Below are 11806 nucleotides of genomic sequence, written 5' to 3'. Positions count from 1 at the left end.
AGGCGTGCATGTGTGTGTGCGCACTCATGTGTGTCAGTGCATGTTTGTCTGTGCATGCATGGCTAGGTGCACAGGTGCTATACCCACTTCCTGAGCACTTTGAAAACAGTGCTGAAGTGTGCACGTGTGTGTGTAGGGGGCAACTAGTAGGTTGACAGGTGCACTTTTGAGCTCTGGCCAGCAGCTGCCAAGTCTACTGTAGAGCTTGAGTGGGGCAGGCAACAGCCTGGGCAGGACTGCTGCCCCTCCCGCCCCCCTGGGAAAACCCCAGCTGACAGCTTTGGGGGAAGAGCTGTGTCCAGCCAAGTGTGGGGAGGGGGTGTAATGTGCATGTGCCTGGCTGGGGGCAGGAGTGGCAGCAGCAGCCTGAGAATGGCAGAGTGGGAGTGAGGCCAGAAGCATGAAGAAACTGCAGCTGGCAGGGGAGGTGGTTTGGGGCAGCCTGTTCATGAAGCAGCTCTGCTGCATCAGGAGCCTAAGCAGGAAGAGCAAGGCACATGATCCAAAGATGTTTGGGGTCCCAGTGCACATGGGCAATGGCTGGCCAGGCAGCAGCACGGAGGTGGGATCCATTGACCATGTCTTAGGCAACGGGGTGGCCACAGGGGAGGTGCTGTAGCTGCCACCTGAGATGGATGAGCAGGCACCATGCAGGAGGTACAACAGCAGTGGATGCATGCATGAGCCCCCACAGCAGGCAGCTGCCAGGCCCTGGGCCTGCCAGCAGCTCTCAGCCATCCCAGACAGTCACAGGCACAAAGGGCTCATCAAACATAGCTTGGCAGCTGGACTGGCTGTCTGCCCGCAGCTGCATCAGCATTGCCTCTGCCCTGCTGCCTAACAAGCCACTGCATGTGCATGCTGGGGCCCCTGGGGCATGTGCCTTGCTTTTCTTATAATTTCATAGTTTCATAATTTGTAGGGTCAGAAGGGACCTGAGCAGATCATCGAGTCCAACCCCCAGCCATGGCAGGAAAGAGTACTGGGGTCAAACGACCCCAGCAAGGTGTTCATCTAACCTCCTCTTAAAGACCCCCAGGGTAGTAGCCAGCACCACTTCTCTTGGAATTTGGTTCCAGATCCTAGCCACTCTGACTTCTAGCCTGAATCTACCCTCTGCCAGCTTGTGACCGTTATTCCTGGTCACTCCAGAAAGTGCTTGGGGGAACAGGGATTCCCCCAATTCCTGCTGGTCCCTCTGGCTAGTTTGTAACAGGCCACTAGATCCCCCCTCAGCCTTCTCTTGTGGAGGTTGAACAGGTTCAGGTCCCTTAGCCTTTCCTCATAGGGCCTGCCCTGCTGACCCCTCATCATGCGAGTGGCCCTCCTCTGGACCCTCTCCATGTTGTCCACATCCCTCTTGAAGTGTGGTGCCCAGAAGTGGATGCAGTATTCCAGCTGTGGCCTGACCAGTGCCGCATAGAGGGGGAGAATCACCTCCTTGGACCTGCTTGAGATGCATCTGTGGATACATGACAAGGTGTGGTTGACCTTCCTAACTGCATCCCCACACTGCCGGCCCATGTTCATCTTGGCATCAATGATGACTCCAAGATCCTTTTCTGCCTCTGCACTGATAAGAAGGGAGTTCCCCAGCCTGTAGGTATGCTGCTGGTTCTTCCTCCCCAGATGCATCACCTTGCACTTGTCGGTGTTGAAACCCATCCTATTCTCATCCGCCCACCCCTGTAACCTGTCTAGGTCTGATTGCAGCCTATTTCTCCCTTCTAGCATGCCCACATCCCTCCACATCTTAGTGTCATCAGCAGATTTGAACAGGGTGCTTTTTACCCCCTTGTCCAAGTCACCGATGAAGATGTTAAACAGTGCGGGCCCGAGGACTGAGCCCTGCGAAACCCTGCTGCGCACATCCCTCCAGGTCAAAAATGACCCATCCACCACCACTCTCTGGGTGCAGCCCTCCAGCCAGTTGGTGACCCATTTCACCCATTCTTTTTCAGCCTCCTGATGCCACAGAGCTATTTAATATAGCTGAGTCACTGCCCCCCCCACTGCAGGTTCCTCATGCTGCCAGCTGGGTGCAGGGTTCACTCCCGCTCTCAGGTCATGACTGCCCCCAGCCAGGAATGCATATACATCCCCCTGCCTGGCTGGACAAGCTGGCGGACACAGCTTTTCCCTCAGAACAGTAAGGCTATCGGCTGGGGTTTCCGGGGGGGGAGTCCCTCCTAGGCTGTACCCCACTACCCTGTGCTCCACTCAAGTAGAGATCAGGAGATGTAGCCACACCCCAGCTTGGGGCCAGTGCACTGAGCTGGGGAAAGGGTGTAATCCCCCTCCCTTGCCCCAGATCCCAGTCAGAGTTTGCTGGGGGGTGGGGGTCATTCCCTCTCAGGATTTACCCCCCACGCCATGCCCTGACCCCTCCAGTGGGGAAAAAAGTCTGGCAGTGGCTGCCTCACACCCCCAAGCAGACTTGGCTGTGGTCCCCAGCTAGGTTTCCTACCCCCACCCGTTTGTCAACCAGCCCTGACTGCCCCAACTAGGTGGGCCAACCCTGCTCTCTGGAGCAGATGGCACAGCCCAGCCCAGGGCTGCAAAGCATCCTGGGATGCTGGGGGACTGTGGTTTAACTTGAGCCAGAAAGAGGTCTGGGACAGACATTTTATAAAGCAGTTTGACCTAAATCATTTAAGTCTGATACTACATTCAACTCAACCATTTTCAGCCATTTTGAAACTGGTTTATGTGCACTGAACTTCTGTTTTTATAAGGTTGAAACTAGTTTCCGATCATGTAAACTGGTTTGTATGCAACTTCTTTCCCTAGCACATTTGTATTTTTCATTAATTGACTTTAAGCCCCATGTTGTTTTTTGGGGGGTTGTTTTTTGTTTTTTGACGGGGGGAGAGAGTCAGGGGGAGGGTTTGCTTGATCTTCCAAACTGCATCTGGCCAATGGCCTGCATAGGTCATGCCCTTTCTCCTTTCCACATAACATTTAATATAGTCTGCATGTCTTACCTGGGAATAAATTTGCTTTGGATATGTAATTCAAGGGAATAACATATCACACAAATAACAGCATTTGCATTTTTTAAATATGACATCTGGATTTTTTTTGTCATTTACAAAGCAGCAAGCATACGTATGAGATGACCACAGTACTATCACCTACTAAATTAGGTGCGTTCTATCACCTACTAAATTAGGTGTGTTCTATCACCTACTAAATTAGGTGCGTTCATTTCCAAAATTAAAATGACAGAGAATATTTTCCTACAATTTTCTTGATTAAGAAATGCACTCCTTATGTAGCCACATAGGTGCATACCTTTAATATACATGTCACAGGAAGAGAAAGAGAGGGAAAAGAGTCAATATTTACACCAACATAGCTTAATTACATAACATTACTCTGCTGCAAAGTCTTAATATAGTCATGATGCACTGGAGCAAGTAAACTACATGTAGGTAGAATGGTGTTCATTTTCTTCATTTAGACAAGCCTGTACGTTTAATGTACTGCATGAACTTATGTCTTGGAAATTTAAAAAAAGGTAAAGTGTAGCCACTTCACTGAAAAAAAAGGAAACATATTTGCTTAATTTAGTAGACCTCCCAGAAAGGAAATGAACAAGTTACATCTGCAAGTCCGTTATTGTAGTCAAGGAGGATATTATGGCTGCATATACATATTCAAATGATTTTGCACAATTGCTGTGGGTTCAGTCTCCTGACCAAAATAAAACAAATTATCTGGAAGTCACAGAACAGACATTTCACAGCTAAGTCCCTGAGGAACAAAAGTGTGATTATTTACTCCAGTCAAGACATTTCTTGAAAATAGGTCAGTTTTGTGGAAATTCCATATAAACCAGCCTAATTTCCATCAGAAATCTTTGTTTTCCTGGCAATTTATTTATTCATCCCTTTTGCAGCTCATGCTTCCTCACAGGAGTGAACTATGTTATCTGTGTCTCCTAAACCTATGGGTTCTTAGGAGCCTGAGCTCTTGGCATCTCTCAGCCCCAAGGTTTCCCCAAATCAACAATTTAGGGGAAAAAAAAAATCAGGGGTTCTAATATTACTGCTTTTCATTTTAAGAGATTACAATCTTTTAACATTTTAATTCTGACTCATTATTTAAAAAAAAAGATTGCTGACATCACAAAATTCTTATTAAAATAAAATTACTACTCTCCCCAAACTATAGCAAGTTTAACCTCTGAAAAACAACTGACTTGGTATTATACAATAATGGATAAATCCAAGATCATAGCAAGGGAGTTCCACTATTAATTCCCGCTTCCTTCTTCTTCCCTTTCCTTCTTTATCACAGAACAGCAGCAGGGAGAAGAAAAGGGACAAGTGGTAGCTGTGTTTAGTACCTGCTTTCACACAGCTCCAGAGCTCAGGAGCTGAGTGCTATCACCATTTGTCCTCTCTTTTCTCCTGCCACTGAAGTCAGTTGACATGGGGGGGGAGGGGGGAGTAGGGAAGAGGAGACAGTAAGAGTGCATACAGATTATTAGGTAACCTGTTGGGGGAGGTGCTGTATTTATGGTGCTTTACACAGAAGTGCCAGTTAGAACCCCATTGAATCCATTTTTCACTTGTTGGGTAAACTAGGAGAATTTGAAGCCTGCCTGCACTGGCCTTGTCCAGCAGGCAGTGAAGTTCCAGCAGCTTCCCAGAAGGCTGTTGGACTGCCCATCTCACCAGGCCCATGCATGCTTCCCACCTCACCAGCTGGAATACATTAGTTAACCAAAGACTGTGGCGCTGGTGTCATTGGTTTCCATGACCATAGTCTGCTCTTTGGAGAGAGAGGCATCGAGCTGCTGGGAAGGGATAGCCTCCACCTCTCTCTCCTGGGGAGGAGGCTCTTCTCAGCCAGACTCACTGACCTTCTCCACCGGGCTTTAAACTAAGTCTGCTGAGGGATGGGGGGGACTACTGCCACTGCTGACCCTCTGAGTAACACTTGCAAAGCCAGGAGGCCAAGGCACTTAAGGGAGCCCATCCCTGCCCCAGCCCTGGTAAAATCTGTGGGGAAAGCAAGTGCCCCCAAGGGGACCCTTGCCTGCCTATACACAAATGCCAGGAGCCTGGGGAACAAGCAGGAAGAGCTTGTCCTCCTGCTCAATGCAAATAATTATGATGTCATAGGGATAATGGAGACTCTACCCATGACTGGCCACAAGTATAAACAGCTATACCCTGTACAGGAGAGATTGAGTGGACAAAAGGGGTGGGGGCATAGCTCTCTATAATCAAGAAAAGCTACGCATCCTTGCAAGCCAACATTGGCACCCATGGTGGATGACTTGAGACCCTCTGGGTTAAAATCCATGGGGAACACAGCACAGGGGATACTATGGTGGGAGTCTACAACAGACCCCCTACCCAGGGTCAAGACCTTGCCCAGGAGTTCACCAGGAAATTGGCTGAGACCACATGCCCCCAGTGTATGGTTGTTATGGGAGACTTTAACTACCCAGACATCTTGTTGAAGGAGCGCTCAGTCAAATCCAAGGGGCCGCAAAGCTTTCTCTCGTGTGCGGATGACCTCTATCTGATGCAGGAAGTCTACAGGCTGGCGAGAGGTAAAGTGCTGCCTGACCTCATACTGGCAACCAGGAATGACCTAAATCAGTGACCTAATGTTTGAAGGGAAGCTGGGTGACAGTGACAATCAGCTGATCACCTTCCCCATCTCCAATAAAACTGGCAAGTCAGTCAGTAATACAGAAGTCCTCAACTTTAGGAAAGCTGACTTTGCTCCTTATCTTGTCAATCCTGGATGCGCAAGCAAAGTCCATCCCATTTCAGAGGAAAGTCAGCAAAAGGGCACAGTAGCCCTCTTGGCTCTCCAGGTAACTGGTGGACCTCCTGCATCTTAAAAAGGAAGACCTACAAAGGATGAAGGACTGTAACCACCACCAAGGAGGAATACTCTGCTCTGGTCCGGACCTGCAGACAGCAAACCAGGAAAGCCAAGGTTGCAATGGAACTCTAGATAGCTACAAATATCAAGGACAATAAAAAAGTCCTTTTTAGATACATGGGGAGCCAAAGGAAGAGCAAGGGCAACAATTGGACACCTGCTAAACCAGATGGGGCAACTGACAACTGATGCCCAGGAAAAAGGGAACTTGCTAAATGGGTACTTTGTGTCAGTTTTTCACCAGTCCCATGAGATGCCCCTGCTCACTGTGGGTCAGGGAGGCCCAGGTGAGGGAGATGCCTTGCCCTCCATTGAAGCTGACTTCATGAAGGAACACCTTGACAGGCTGGATACCTTCAAGTTAGCTGGCCCTGACAGATTACACCCAAGGGTACTCAAGGAGCTGCAAAGCATCATAGCTCAGCCCCTGGCACTCTGGTGAAGTGCTCAAAGATTGGAAGAGGGCCAATGTCATACCTATCTTCAAGAAAGGGAGAAAAGTAGATCTGACAAACCAGAGGCCCATCAGCCTGACCTCTATCCTGGGGAAGGTCTTGGAAAAGATTACCAAGGAGGCCATCCTTAACAGACTAGTTGAAAGCAATATCCTGAGGGATACCTAGCATGGGTTTGCTGCAAGTAGGTCTTGCTTGACCAATCTCATTTCTTTTTATGACCAGGTGGCCTATTACCTGGACAACGGGGAAGAGATTGATGTTGTATATCTTGACTTCAAAACAGCCTTTAATCTGGTATCCTATGATCACCTCTTGGCTAAACTGGCTCATAGTTTCAGGCTGGACATAGGAACAAACTTCTTCACTGTCTGAGCCCCCAAGGTTTGGAATAGACTGCCACCAGAGGCTGTTCAAGCACTTACTTTGAATGCCTTCAAGGCACATTTGGATGCTTACCTTGCTGGAATCCTATGATCACTGCTGACTTCCTGCCCCTGGGGCAAGGGGTTGGACTCGATGATCCTCTGGGGTCCCTTCCAGCCCTAATGTCTATGAAATTTATGAATTAGCAGCAGCTGGATGAGGGGGGATGGAACCCCCCTGCCATGTGCCTCCTCCCTCCCCCTAGCTACCCCCTGCTGGGTTCCTGGAGGGAGCCAGACCAGGCCCATGCAGTGGGGGGGGGGTCCCCCCAAATATGCAAAATTGATTCTGGAGCCAGTGCTTTTGCTTCTGGAGCAGGTGTCTTTATTGTGCCATTATTTGTAAGCTGATTTTACTCTCTCCCCTTTATCTTTTTTGTCTGCATTTTCAAAGCAAGCTTGAGCATAATTTTCTGGAAGCAAGCAATTTTTAAATGTACATAAAAAGGTATGTGCTGAATATATGATGAATACATGTGTGTGAGAACCAACAGGAAGTCTTAGTTGGACAATGATTACAGTTGATTACAAGTTATCAACTGTACAAGTTAAGCCAAAAGATGCATCTGCTACTTGAACAAGGCTCGGGGAAAATCAAATGATAAATTTATATCTTTTTGAAGTTTGCAGGCAGGGGAAGCAGTTTGCAGCAATTCATTGTAAGCAAGGAAGAGGAAAAGGAAGAGGAAGAGAACCCAGGCACCAGATGCTGCCCTGGGAAGCTAAATGATCCTGGGTTGTCTGTGTTTGGCTTGCTGAGTGTTTGTTTGGTGGACTGTATGCATTCTGGGCATGTACTCCAAGAAGCTGGGAGAGTTGATAGCTGAGCAATTACTGCCTGTGCCTGACAAAAGCTGTAATGAGAGGAAGGAAGGAGCAAGTCGAGGCCCAGCAAGGCATAAAAGGAGACTCCCTGAGCAACCAGGGAATGAGAAAAACAGAGGCAGCCATTTGGAAGTAGTTCACTGGTTCATTTGCATCCCCTTCCCCCCCCCCCCCCCCGCCATCTTTGAGGGGTAACCTTAAACTTAGTGAGAGGAAGCAGGGGAAAAAAAGGACCCTGTTGGGACCAAAAAACAGTAAACAGGCCAGCTCACAATTGAGTTTGTTAGGGAAGGTGCACTTAAAAAAGAGGGACCAAGTAAGAGGAGGCAGAGTAAGAGACACAGGGAAGTGGCTGGTGGATGTCACAATGCATGAGCCACTACCACTGCCTCTGGCCAGGATGAACACCTCACAAGTGCAAGCAAACTGCTTATGATTAAGGCTTCCCACCTAGGTCTCCGGTTGGCACAGTGCAGATTGCAGGTTCCTTCTGATGAAGACCAGGTGGGGGACTGCCTGCGATATGAGTGGTACCTCCTGGGGGTTCCCCTCAGGGAACAAGCAAGACTGCAAAAGAAGATGGTGATGAGGTTCTGAACTCCTCATGCTGGAGGATTCTTCAATTGATTCAGTGCTGGAAGAGACTTCCAGGATTGTGGTGGAAGGACTGTCACAGACAGTGCTAGAAAAGGAAGACAGCATGGACTCCCAAGAAGGAGGAAGATGGAAGTTTTTGACCTCTGGCAGCAAGCAGAAACTCATGATCTCCACCTGCAGCAGTTTGCCTAGAGAACCAATATTGAGGCCTATCAACAGGGGAGGTGGCGCATGTTCCATTGGAGAAGGAGGACAGGATTTCTTCAAACAGGTAGTGGATGTTTCCTGATCACAGGCCCTGTTTCTCATGGGGGACTTCAATCAACCTGACATCTGCTGGGAGGACAATACAACAGTGCACAGGAAGCCAGCAAGTTTTTGGAGAGTGTTGGGGACAAGTTCCTGGTGCAAGTCCTGGAGCAACCAACTAGGGGTCATGCTCTTGACCTGCTGCTCACAAACAGGAAAGAATTGGTGGGGAAATGTAGTAGTGGATGGCAACTTGACCATGAGATAATTGAGTTCAGGACCTGGAGGAAAGCATGGAAGGAAAGCAATAGAGTAAGGACTGTGGACTTCAGAAAAGCAGACTTTGAGTCCCTTAGGGAACTGATGGGTGGGATCCCCTTAGAATCCAGTCCGAGGGAGACAAGAGTCCTGGAGATCTGCCTGTACTTTAAAGAAGCCTTACTGAGAGTGCAGGAACAAATCCTCCTGATGCACAGGAAGACTAGCAAGTATGGCAGAAGACCAGCTTGGTTAGCAGGGAACTCTTTACTAAACTAAATCACAAAAAAGATGTTTATAAGAAGTGGAAACTTGGACAAACAACTAGGGAGGAGTATAAGAATATTTCTTAGGCATGCAGGGATGAAGTCAGAAAGGCCAAAGCACAATTGGAGTTGCAGCTAGCAAGAGGCATGAAGGATAACAAGAAGGGTTTCTCCAAGTATGTCAGCAACAAGAGGGGGATCAGCAAGAACCACTTTCATGTAGAGATCCCTGATGACCAAGAGCTCCTGAATCAACAAAAACACCAAAGTGTGCAAAGATAAAGCTATGGACACCATTTTTAAGAAGTAAAAAGAAAAGAATCAGGGAAAATTTGGGCCCCTTACTGAATGGAGAGGCAACCTTATGACAGATGAGGTAGAAAAAGTTGAAGTACTCAATGCCTTTTTCACTCCAGTTTTCACAAGCAAGGTCAGCTCCCAGACTAATGCATCTGGCAGCAGTTTGAGGAGATGAGCAGCCAACAGTGGCTAAAGAACAGGTTACAGGCTATTTAGAAAGGCTGGACATATACAAATCCATGGGGCCAGATGCAATGCACCTGAGGGTGCTGAGGGAATTGGCTGACATGATTGCAGACCCACTGGCCATCATTTTTAAAAACTCATGGCAATTGGGAAAGGTCCTGGACAATTGCAAAAAAGGGCAAATGTAGTGCCCATATTTAAGAAAGGGCAAAAAGAGGATCTAAGTAACTACAGACCAGTCACCCTCTCTTCACTTGCTGGCAAAGATCATGGAGCAGGTCCTCAAGGAATGCATTTCTAAGTATTTGGAGGAGAAGGTGATTAGGACAAGTTATACCTGACCAACCTGATTGCTTTCCATGCTGAGATGAATGATTGATGGACAAAGTATACCTTGACTTTAGCAAGGCTTTGATATAGTCTCCCACAACATTCCTGCAGCCAAGCTAAGGGAGTACAGGCTGGATGAATGGACTGCAAAATAAACAGAAAATTGACTGGATCATCCTGCTCAGAAGGTAGTAGTTAATGGCTTGATTTCTAGTTGGCAGCTGGTATCAAGTGGAGTGCCCCAGGTGTGAGTTCTGAGGTCCATTTTGTTCAATATCTTCATCAGTGACCTGGAAAATGACAGAGTGCATCCTCAGCAAGTTTTCATTGTGGGGGGTAGTGAATACAATGGAGGGTAGAGTTAGGATTCAGAGAGATCTAGACAGATTGGAGGATTGGACCAAAAGAAATCTCATGAGGTGTAATAAGGACAAGTCCTGCACTGTAGTAGATAGCCTGGAGAGTAGGGCTAGGATTTAGAGTGACCTCTTCTAGACAAATTGGAGGACTGAGCCAAAAGAAATTTCATGAGGTTCAACAAGGACAAATGCAAAGTCCTACACATAGGATGGAACAATCCCATGCACCATTACAGGCTGGGGCCTGTGTGGTGGCCAGAACAAGAGGGGTTACTATCATGTGCAATAAATATAAGCTTTTGGAGGCATTCACCAGTTGTGTAAGCAGTTAAGATTAGCTAATACAAAGCAGGTTGAAAACTTGCAAGCAAATGGAATTTGTCTGTCACAATTTAACCAAAGTGTTGAATCCAACTGTTTGCACTGATCATGGGACCACTGAGCCCCAAAGATAAGCAAAGCTACAAGATTAGCTGATCTAACAGGATTTTTAAAGGTCAAGCCATAACAAGATCTGACCACCTAATATAATCAGTACATTCCAAGGAATCCAGGAATAAAAAACTAAGGAGTTGAGCTTAGGCAGGTAATGCTAATTTCAAACCTCAAAGTAGCATGGTGTAATTTGCTTATTGGGTGAACCCGAGTTCGGGCGGTAACCTTTCATGATAATTTCTAACATCTTTTGATCCCATAGGGTAACAGCTATAGGGCAAGATTGTGAGTGGATCTAAAACCAGATTAGCATAAGGTAAGGCATAAAGGAATGCTCATGTCAAGTGACCAGTTAGAAGGATGGGACAGAAGGACCATCACTGTACCAAGCCTGGATCCCAGACTCCCAGTGTGAGGGAGGACCAGATCCTGACCAAGGGATCTTCCCCATGGCTCCTCGGACAGTGTTGATCAGTGACACCTGACTACACTGGAACAACTTGGCATGCACCTGGCATAGAGGGATTGCTGATAAATTGCCAGCCCCATGTGGGAACTCTTTGTCATTCTGTCTATCTGTTGTTATCATTCACTATTAGTTCTTTATTACTGTACTATCTGTCTGACACATTAACCTTTTTGTTAACTGTTGCTAAGCTATAAGTAAGTTTGCCTTTACTTCGCTCCTGACTCGCCTCCTCAATCCTGAACCCAGCAGCCTCATGGCTGATGCTCACAGCACCTAGCCAGCCTGTGACAGGGCTGGCTGGATGGGCAGCAGCTCTGCAGAAAAGGACCTGGGGGTTACAGCTGCATAAGCCAACCATATGCCCTTGTGTGAAGAAGGCTAATGGCATACTAGGCTGCATTGGTAGAAGTGTTACCATCAAATCAAGGGAATTGAATCCTCTCCTCTATTCAGAATTGGTGAGGCCACACCTGGAGTACCATGTCCAATTTTGGGCCCTCCAATATAGAAAGGATGCAAACAAATTGGAGGGCATCCAGCAGAGGGTAACAAACATGGTGAAAGAGGACATGACTTCTGAGAAGAGGCTGAGGGAAGTGGGTTTATTTAGTCTGGAGAACAGGAGACAGGCTGTGTCCAAAATGAGCAGGACATGCATTCTGTGGAACTACAGACCCAGTTGCTGGCCCGAGACTCTTCTACCTCACCTCAGGTAGCTTGCCATGCGCCAGAGGGTGTGTGT

The sequence above is a fragment of the Crocodylus porosus genome, unplaced genomic scaffold (genome assembly GCF_001723895.1).
Source record: "Crocodylus porosus isolate Cpor-Errol unplaced genomic scaffold, CroPor_comp1, whole genome shotgun sequence".
Lineage (NCBI taxonomy): Eukaryota > Metazoa > Chordata > Crocodylia > Crocodylidae > Crocodylus > Crocodylus porosus.
Note: the sequence above shows the minus strand (reverse complement) of the source record.